This window comes from Helicoverpa zea, chromosome 7 (genome assembly GCF_022581195.2).
Source record: "Helicoverpa zea isolate HzStark_Cry1AcR chromosome 7, ilHelZeax1.1, whole genome shotgun sequence".
In the NCBI taxonomy this organism is placed as follows: domain Eukaryota; kingdom Metazoa; phylum Arthropoda; class Insecta; order Lepidoptera; family Noctuidae; genus Helicoverpa; species Helicoverpa zea.
The window spans coordinates 11758711-11769669 of NC_061458.1; positions in this window are offsets into that span (position 1 = coordinate 11758711).

Genomic DNA, 10959 nt, shown 5'->3' on the forward strand with positions numbered 1-10959 from the left:
CTGAGTTTTTCTGTACCAAGTTGATATAGCCAATATGAAACTTTTTTGCTGTTACTATACTTTGAATCCATAGAAATCAGTCTCCTTTCAAAAAGTTTTGAGGTCACCCGCCATGGTTTTGAAATGGGCTCCGTTAAAGCCGGGGCTTCAAAATTGGGAAAATGTTCTTCTTGTTTGGTAGTAGCATTTTCTTCATTCGAGGAAGGCCGATTTAGTCTCCTAAAAACCGTACTATTATTGAAGATTTTAATTATATTATTATGTAAAGCAAATATTGAATTGTGTGGAAGTCGACATGACTTATGTGCTGATGACTTAAAATTATTTTATGAAATAAAATCCGAGGTCGATTGCCAAGCCCTGCAATCGGACATTGATGCTGTACATAAGTGGAGTTTAGAAAACAAAATGGAGTTTAATAAATCAAAATGCTACGTGATGTCTTTCGGGCGAATGCGGCACCCATTCAACTTTCTATACAAACTGGATGGAGAAGTAATCACAAGAACTGATTCCATGAAAGACCTGGGAGTTATGTTCGACCGAAAGCTCACTTTTCACGACCACATCTCATCTACAGCTAAGGAGTCTTACAGGTGCCTTGGCTTTGTCTTAAGGAACTGTCGGGACTTCTACAATCCCCACGTAATCAGGCTCGTTTTTGGGGCATTGGTCCGTAGCAAGCTTGAGTCTAGTGCGTGCGTATGGAGCCCGTTTGAAAAGCAGTATATATTAGCTCTAGAGAAAGTGCAAAAAGCATTCCTCAGGTACCTTTACAAGCACTCGTACGGATTTTATCCTTATTTGTATCCCACTAAATTCCTGTTGGGCTGCTTAAATTTCAACTCCCTAGAAGTAAGACGGTCGCGCGATCAGATGACAGTAGTACTCAAAATTCTTAGAGCGGTAATTGATGCTCCAGATCTTCATAATGAAATATGCAACTTATTCGTCCCGGACAATTATCGTCGTAGCAGAAGACATCGCTTACTAGATGTCCCAAGTTCCCGTACTGTGGCACATTCCAAGTCGCCTATTCCTCGAACGACAGCCGCCATTAATGCTCTCCTGAACTCAAACACAGATCTTGATGTGTTTGCGGATGAATGGAAGGTGATAATGTCAGCATGTTTGAATTTTTGTGAGAAGGATGCATGACTGAGTTAAAATTAGTTATAAGTTAAATAGTGTAATTGGCTTTGGCCGTTCTATTTAAATATAAATAAATAAATGACTTGAAAGAACATCTGAGATGACGATAGACAAAAGAGTATCGAAGAAGAAAACGTACTGTGCAAAGCCGAAATAAAAAAATTGGGGTAATGAGCAGGAACATGGATGGATGGATGTCAAGACGTACCACTGAGTTGTAATGTATGGAAATGTATGAGACAGGCCACACCGCTTGCGTAACGTAGACGAGCGCGTCCCTACGCAAGCGGTGTGGCCTGTCTTTCTGTGTTCCATACATTACAACTCAGTGGTACGTGCACGTGTACGCTTACGTCTACGCATACGCATCCGGTCTGCTCGAGCCTTTACTCTTTCTCGACGGACTCTGTTCCTCCAATAACCTTGAAAATTTACAACTGCAAGATGGGACATAATCTCCTTACATTTATTGCCACAAAGGTCGTATGAAAACAAAAGGTAGTTATTTGAAAGAACCCACACACCGCATGTAAGCTCACCCTCTTATTATAAAACGCGGTATCAAATAAGTATCGGCTTTTGTACTACCTTTAATCCACCTTTAAGTACGACCTTGAAAAAACGTTATTACAAAACACAGTTTATTGCAAGTCCTATTACTATCTGTAGTACAAAAGATAAACCATCGAGCCCCCTAGTTTAACTGCAGTACTTAGTCGACAAATGTCAAATTCCGACATTATTTACTTTTGAGGTTATTTGTTTTGTGATGAAAAAAAACGAAAGTGGATATAAATATGTGTGATTTGGAATACTTGGATGTGTTAGAATACTATTGTGAGTGTCCGGGGACCCAACAGAGTGCGTCATCGAGGAAATCTCTTCAAATTACCTGACGACAATTTTCGATATAAATATCGATTTAAGTTTTTCGAAATAATAGTCAATTGAATGCATGATGATAATCCATGATGATCCAGGATGATCCTATGCTGCTCAACTGGGCTCGCCATAAAGTAAGTAACCTTTACAGTGCAAGTAGGTTGCCAAAAAATCCTAATTAATTGTATACGAGTCGAAGTTTTTATTATGGATGTTTCTTTGTGTTCCACGCATAAACTACCGCACGGATTTTGATGAAACTTCGAAAATATATCAGATTATCATACAGTCTACTGTTTATTTACAGATTCAAGACTATTTTGGCGTTTTTCACGCCGTATCTCTGCCAATAATATGCAATGTTTGTAAAAGGCTGGAAGCTTGCTAAAATGTACAAAAATGCCAAGGTGAGAAAGGGAACAAGATTGTGTGATGAAGAACAGTGTCCAACATGTATCAGTGCGTTTGACTGTATAAATAGACATAGGAATAAAATATAATTTTTTACTTTTTTGTTGTTTCATTTTCTTTTGGTAATTTAATGCACACGATATTCTGTGTGTAAGTTATTGTGCACTTCATTTTGAAGAGGCTCTAATTAGATACACAACGTCTTATTTAATCATTTAAATCGGGATGAAAATAATCCAAGTTATTTCTAACCTAAAAACAAAACATAACTCGGATACGCGCGCTGACGTTCCGTTAGACGCGCAAACTCAATAGTTGTTTAAAAGAGAATAATTGGATCATATATATCGTTAAAAGATACTAGAAATATAAAATTACCTTTAAATAATAAAAAGTAATATTTTCAACTGCAGAGATATTTTTTTATTGTCATAGTTATTTATTTTTCATCAAAATAGATTTAACAAAATAATGTAAAAAGGAACGGCGCATAGAATTCGGAACGATTGAACGAATGATTTAAATATTTGTTGATTATAATCTGTGGATATTATTTGAACCACAGACAAATCGAAGTACTAAACCGTCTTCTCTTAGTCTACGTTTTGTAATAAGGATGTAAAGACTATCGTAAGTACCGTAACAAACCAAGACGACTTCAGTCTGGTTTAAACCACTACTTGCGGCAGTTTTTATAATAAGAGGGATAATGTTTAATAGCTACACACACCCGTCCCAACTATTGTCACGTTTATAAAGAGAACTGTATGCATACGTCGTGATGTCATGAATGCAGACAGACACTTAGAGCATTTAACAATTGGATGCGCTATGAAAAACCTTTGAAAAACCTGCTGAATGCACGAGAGTTAGGAAATGCAATAAATAGAGAAAGGATACGCAAGCATTTTGTTTAAGTTGTTAAACGCAAACATGAACTTGACGCATACAGTCATGTAAAAAGTTGTGATAAAAGGTGAAAGAAAACATCTCTTGGAAACCTGGACTATAAAGTAACTCGCGTTGAGCAAGCGTGGTGACGACGTTCAATGCTTCTCTGAGTGAAAGGTGGCTTGTGCCCAGCAGTGAGACGATAAAAAGGATGATGACACATTAAATACATAAAAAGACGGCAATGGCGTCTCCAGTTGGTTGACACGTCTAAGATCAACCACGATTTGAATGCAATGCAGCTGTAGTGCTTTTATGCGCTAAACTCCGCTTTTGCACCTTCAAATTAATTAAGTAAACAGCGTTTTAGAACCTAGGTGGAGTTTTGTTCGTAATTTGAATTTTATTTGCTTAGTGCTTTTAGCCATTCTGATTATTTTTTTTTAATTTGTTGGTAGCGGTTGCCCGGGTAACTAGTTAGAGGTGGTCAGATAGGCAGTTACAAAACAATACTGGTAGTTGCGTCCAGTTAGATTTTAAGCTGACAACATAGTTGGGGAAAGGAAAGGCAGATGATGAGTCGTATTGTGGTGGCCTTATGATTAAGGCCTCTCGAGTATTTGCGGCTTTGTATATAGAGAGTAGATACCAAATGTAGCGTTATTTAAAAAAAAGGTATTTGTGGTTAAAAATTACCTATTGTATGTATGAAATCATGGCTACATGGAATAAGGTGATCTTTCATGCTTTCAGTGTGAAAAGACCCCTGTCCAGTCGAGAGGTGAAAGACTGACTGATGATGATGATTGCAAGGTAAAGGAACACCTTTTGTTCAATACAAATTGCTAAACCAAACACAAAGCAACTTGCAACCATATACCCATATACATACATTTCTAATTCCTTTGTCAAACAACCACAGAAATCCTACATCGTCTATTTGCCTGTAAATTCCAGTTTGCTTTCAGTTTCTATGAAACACAAATGCGGGTAGAATGTACTAGTGCAGGGATCCGTTCCGTTTCACAAGAGCTGGATTGAGATAACTTGATCAATCGAAGCGAGATTGGTGGAGTGTGAACTGCTATTGGTGTTTAAAATGTCTGGTAACGTAACGTGCGTGAAAAGAACTTGAAATATTTTTTGTTGATAAAGCAGTGAAGCTCTTATAAGAACCTAGTTATTGCCCAAAGAACTACTTACCGCACTCGGATTAACAGTTGTTTGCCTTTGAAAGTCCCATCAAAATCAGCGTTACAATTTCAGAGATTAACTGAAATAGACAGATAGACAGATTGTTTTGGTATAATATATGTATACCTTGTAATATACTTTCATACCTATGCACTTGGAAATTATTAAATGCTTAATTATATATGCAGTTTCCCATCATCCCATGCAGAATCTAGTCAAAGTCCAGTCTAGGCAGAGTCTTGTGTAAAAATAATAAGCCTAGCACTCAAACAAACATAAAAAAGAACTTTAGTACATTCGAAACTAAAACAAACAACTCCTAAGGGAATGATAAAGTTTGTATTGGAAAGTCCAACACGCTTGCACGGCGAAGTGGATGAAATCGCTCTTTGTTCACTAAACACATACATATTTGTATTAAGAGACATGATAACTAGGTTTACTAGGTAAATGAATTGAACTTTAACTAGTAGGTTCATGGTCCAAAGGAACCTGCAGCCGAATAAAAAGTAGCCTATGTGTTGTTTTCAACCTTCGGCCAGGTCTTAATAATCCTTCCGAGGGAACTGCTTCGTCCACCTGGATAAAAAATACTACTATAACTGTAAAGTTGGTTTGTTCGACTTGAACCACTGATTTGAAAATATATTTTATCCAGATGCGCGGAGTAGTTCCCATAGGATGCGGGTGAAAGTGCTAGCGAAAGGTAGTAAACTAAACCTTTCGCTATACATACGTACACATTATCATTAAAAGCAAAGAGATACTCCTATGAAAACCAAATAACATCATGCGTCATTAAAATCAGCATTCATTCACAATTAATTTAAAAATGTCAAATTAATTAGGTCACTTAATTAAAAATGGCTTATTAAATAAAACAAGCTGCTCCACTATTTGTTTTTGTTCTTTTTCATTTTATTATTACGCACAAAAGAAAGGTCTCATTAAAGGATTTTAATGGAACTACGCTTCGTTTGACTAAGACATAATTAGAGCTAATTATGTCTGTCTGTGAAAAGAACTCGTGTATCTCAATCTTTTATTACTCATTTTTCTGTCAACATCGATAATATAAGAAAGATATTGAACATAACATTCCGTCAGCAGTATTTCTTTGCATGAAAGTAGCGCCAGTCACAGAAAAGATGAGAAGTAGAAGGTTGTATGCAATGGGCATGTAATGAGGAGAGATGATAGGCATGCAACAAAGTGTGTGCTAAGTATGAATGTAGATGAATGGAGAGGAAGAGGCAGACCTAAGAAAAGATAGATGGATTGCCTGAAAGATGACAAGAACAGGAAGGGAGTGAGTGTCAGTATAACGAATGACAGGGAAAATGGAAGAGGACGACATATTGCGCCGACCCCCGAATAAAATTGGGAACAGGGCAGGAGAAAGAAGAAGAGTATTTATTTGCATGAATAAGGAACATTGTGTGTGCTGTGTCTATCTGTGTCTCAATGGAGCCAATGGATATTTGGAGCCAACTTTCAACTGTTTCAGCCGACATTACCGCAACTGCCGTTTTCAACAAGCACCTTTGATGTTAATTGACTAGAAAAGCTTTACGGCCTTACTACAAAAACTTAAACATCTGTTGACACTTGTTTAAAAAATAGTGGCTGCAAAACGGACCTTATTTCAACGTCATAATTTGAACAAGTGTTCAATAGACGTTTAAGAGTTTTTGTGGTACGACGGTTATGGCCTTACTACAAAAACTTTAACACCTGTTTTACACTTGTCTAAAAAAATTGTGGCTGCAAAATGAACCATATGTCAACGTCATAATTTGACATTTTTTTAGACAAGTCTTAAACTGACGTTAAAAAGTTTTTGTGGTAAGACGGTTAGAATCTAATAAGTGTTTACATGGTTTCGCTGTGGGTACAAGTGCATGTGACTCTTACAGACTAAAATCCACCATGTTTCTTCTGGAGACCATCGTGTTCTTGGCTGCGGTATTATTTCGAATAATCGCGTTGTTGCTCTCATATCCTGAAAAGCATTTTCTAGTCGTAATAGTGCTACCCATAGACCGTACTTCTATAGCTCAATTACTATTATGATGAAAAAAGACACAATATTGTCATAACACGGAAATTTCCCAAGAAATATGGCCCCGTCATGAGTGGCTCTTAAGACATCTTCATAAGATATAAGATAGATATATAAAATATTAAGGGTCCGTGCAGAGTTTATGAGATATCAGCGGTAAGTAAATGCTTCGGCCGGCTTTTTGATGGGTTTCACGGCATTGTGGGCGAGTTATAAAATTCAGTATTCCGTATAATAACATGTCTGCAAGTATTCTTTATGAGAGTTTGTAATAGGTTTATCTACATATTTTTTGTTCTTTCGTTTATACATAGCTAAGTAAGTAAGTATGCTGCCCGCCTCTCTAGTAGCTTTTTTAAAAACAGTAGGTACCAAGTTTACAAAAAAATCTATTACACTTTTGATAACTAGAAATATTCAGAATGCAACTTGTTAAGTGCATTTGATAATTTCTGTGCGTACATTCATTTTGTACTTATGATGAGAAGAAGCTTAAAAACCATTTTGAAAGGTATTTCAGTGTTAAACAGCCTATTAACCGAAGAAGGCTACTTTTATCCAAACACTCAAGTTCCTACAAAATGATGAGACCGGCTCTTAAAATATACAAAGGCTCGAAAAACATGAGTCTCCTTCGGGACTCGGATGTTTCAGTTAATCGAAGTCGATAAGGTACCATAATAGGCAGCTGAAGAGGTGACTCATTTATTTTGATGAAAGTCGATAGTGTTTTTTTCCTCTTGACAATCTCATTTTCCTGTTTTCTCAGTCACCTGAGACTTATTAGGTGTCTCGATACATATCCTGATGGCAAAATATACATAATGTAGGTATAATGTAGGCGCCAAACATGGCATATTTGTTCCAATATTGGCTTTGTTCAGGCAACATTGGATCTGTGTATTTTGTTAGTGTAATATCGTGAATATTTATTCGAAAAATTATGTTAACTTTATGATAATCGGTGCGTCTAGAATTGTTAGGCAATTTTTTTTTAATATGGTGTGTTATACACAGTTTATATATACACTTTGCTTGCACATTAGTATCAATGCCTTTGTCATAACTTTTTGACAAACGTACTACACAAACGCAGTAGCCATAAAACTTTACAAAAAAAAACATAAAAAAAGCAAAACAAAAAAAGAAGAAAAAACTTCCATTAAGAAAAACAGTAATTTTGTTAGAACTCTCGTGAAGTAAATGAATAATATGTTTACGCCGTACAAAACGGTAGTCAGGTAAAACAGGTAATTTACTGAGAAAAAGTTTCTATTTGTGCCACAGAATAATCAAATTGAATAGAGATGCCATAACGCAGGTAGGCCACGCGCCTCCATCTAGATCAAATACGTACGATTTATATACCCGAAACGTTAGTTACGAGTGAATTAACTATGAGGTCTGGTTCTTTTAGACCTCTTTATTTTCTCGATTTTAGGTATTACAATAAAATATGGGCGACTCCAAAGAAGGAGTATAAGGGCGGAGACAGCAACGTTCCTCGTCTCCCGTACGCCCGCATGTTGTCGCGCTACTTTCTCAGGAGATTTTCCGTTATGGCACCTCCGCTAGTCATTTTGTTCTCCATGATTTGTGCCTATTTCATGTTTTCCTCAAGGAAGTAGTGGAGATTCAATTTCCTGTGCTTGTTAAGGTGATAACTTTATGTAGTGTTATTTGTCTGTAGTTTGCACGTGAAAGAAATGTAATTTGAGATATTTTTCATTGATTAGCAATAATTTATAGATGGCATATTATATGAATTTAGAGGACATGCTGCAAATAGGTAATATATTGAAATAAGGGCAGGGCAATGATTCAACAATGCAGTGATGATGATAAAAAAGCATTCAAAAGCAAATAAATATATGTATTTAGGTAACTAACTGGTACACATGATAGATATTTGTCTTTTGAATTTTAAAGATTATTGAAAGGTATATCATTCATAATATGGAGAGTATTACACAGTACATTAAGCTTATCGTCTGTAAGTCTATATTTAGATCTGAAGTAATTCACTCAGCAAATTCACCTTCAGTTCACCTGAACTTTGAACTAACAATACTGCGAATAGCTCCAACAATAATTACCGCATCCGCATCAAAATAGAGTAGTTGCTAAACTCAGTTAGCTCAAACATTGTTACCCATTGTTATTTGCTTAAAGTTTGTTCCGATAGCCCATAGCTTTGTATGTGAGTTTCATGGAGTAAGGATGAGCGGAGCCATACTACAGGTAGGTCAGGCGCCTTCTTCTAGGTCAAATTCGTACGGTGCGCATGGCTTAAACGATCAGTTATGAGGCGTTCGGCTTCTTTGCGACTTCTGTCAACGATTTTTGATATAACAAAAAATGGTCGGGTTCAAAGAAGACGGTTACGGGAGAAAACAGTAACATTCCTCGTCCCTCCTATACCCGCATTTTAGCGTGTTACTTTTTTAGGCGATTTTCCGTTATGACACCTCCGTTAGTCATTTTATTCTCCATGGTGAGTTCTATTTTTTACATCCATGGTGAGTATGTATTGGCTAATTGAATACGTGGTATGTATTAGTGCGCTTTCACACTAGGGGTAGATTGTCGCGCTTATACGCTCGGCTTGTCATATTCGGGTGTACGGTCGAATCGGCAGTCGTCAATTGTTTACGATTGCGGTTGACGCGAGTACCTATATATGAAAACTGAGCGGAAAATCGGCTAGTTTGAAAGCGCATTTCTGTCCAGTGTAGCTTTACTTCGCCGATACATATAAATAACTTCTATGTTACAAATCTTTCAAAAAAATATAAAATGTCAGTGTTTTAGTTATCACTAGGAATGGTCTGAAAAATCTCTCTGCCATAATAGGGTGGTTAGAAACAGTGTGGGGGTTGAAAATATTTATAAAACAAGTTATGGAATCAGGCGTTTCTTAGCGGAAATCCGTAACATCAAAATGTTAGGAAAGATATTTAGTGTTAATTTTAACTTTGTACTCATTTATAAAGCAGTAGGCACCCAGGTTATGGAAATAAAGAACCAAAAGTAAATCTAAATTGTTTCAGCGAATATTTATTAATAAATTAATTATTTTTTCTCTCTGTTTCTTATTAAGTCCTTTTCCAGGAAACCATTATCAAAGTAGATCACAACGTAGAATTTCTTGGAAACCGCAAAGCTTATAATTTTGAACATCTTAAACGAAAATAACTTTTTATCAAAGGCAAAGAAAGGATGTTTATGTCGGTAATGTCTTTGTCTTTTTATTAGACAACCGTAGTATTGGTATTATTTTATTATCACAGTTTATAGTATTTTTCATCCACCTTACAGTTATTTCAGTTGTGTTAAAAGCTCCTGATGTAGTTTTGCTTTATACTCTGATAGAAGTGGACCCCATTTTAAGTTCTGTGTCTATATTTGACACGAATGACTAAATGAAGATGTAGAAAAACTTCTCGAAGAACCTCGCACTATTAATTAAATCCAGTTGAATTCGCCAGTCCGCCTTGCCAATATTGTTTTCAAACTTTTCATAGAAAACCTCTTTACTCTGTGTCTCACTGCAATGAGGGTTTTCTAAAATGGCGTCCACGAGGTGGCAGCACCGAGTCGTCAAGTCCAGATAACTGTCAAAGTGCTTATCTTTACTATGAATAGTGAACGATTTTAGTGTTTTTTTTATTTTATAATTAAAGCACTGCATTATTGTTTTACTATTGCGGTTGAGTAAATAAAAAAAACTAAATCATATTGTGTTAACAAATTTTTCAACAAGCTTTTCCTTAGTACCAGTGACTTTTGCACCCTCTCTCTTAGCTCAATTTTTAGTTCGGAAACCTTATTCTGACCGTAGTCCATAATAAAATCAATAACACTTCCAATATAACAGAATTTCAATAAACAATAAGTTCGGACCCTACAATTCCATACTATTTGACAGCTGTTTGGACCAGACGCATACGTGGCGCCACCCTGTGGCAGAAAAAATTGAGAAGACCCTCATTAATCACTGTTACCTTACAAGACGGGCTCAATTTTCTCAGAACCCGTTCATTAACGCGGCGCTTAACAAATTTGTCCCGGCTATGACGTCACTATCTGCAGGTGCTAAGATAGATCGTTGAACACATTAGATATATGGGAGGTTCCACAGAATTTTTGTATTCTGGGGAAGTGTGTTTGATAGTATTGGTCAAAAGCATGAATTTCTTTCTAAAAAAAACGTTTCAACAAAACTTGGCGTTCAAATACAATTTTCAATTATATCTAGATAAGGCATTTTATAATGATTTTGTTAATTTGCCTAAAATGTTAAAGCACACTTTGGTTCTTAAGTGCTCGGAGTTGTCGAAAGTAAGTAAATGTTAATAGTTAGATGG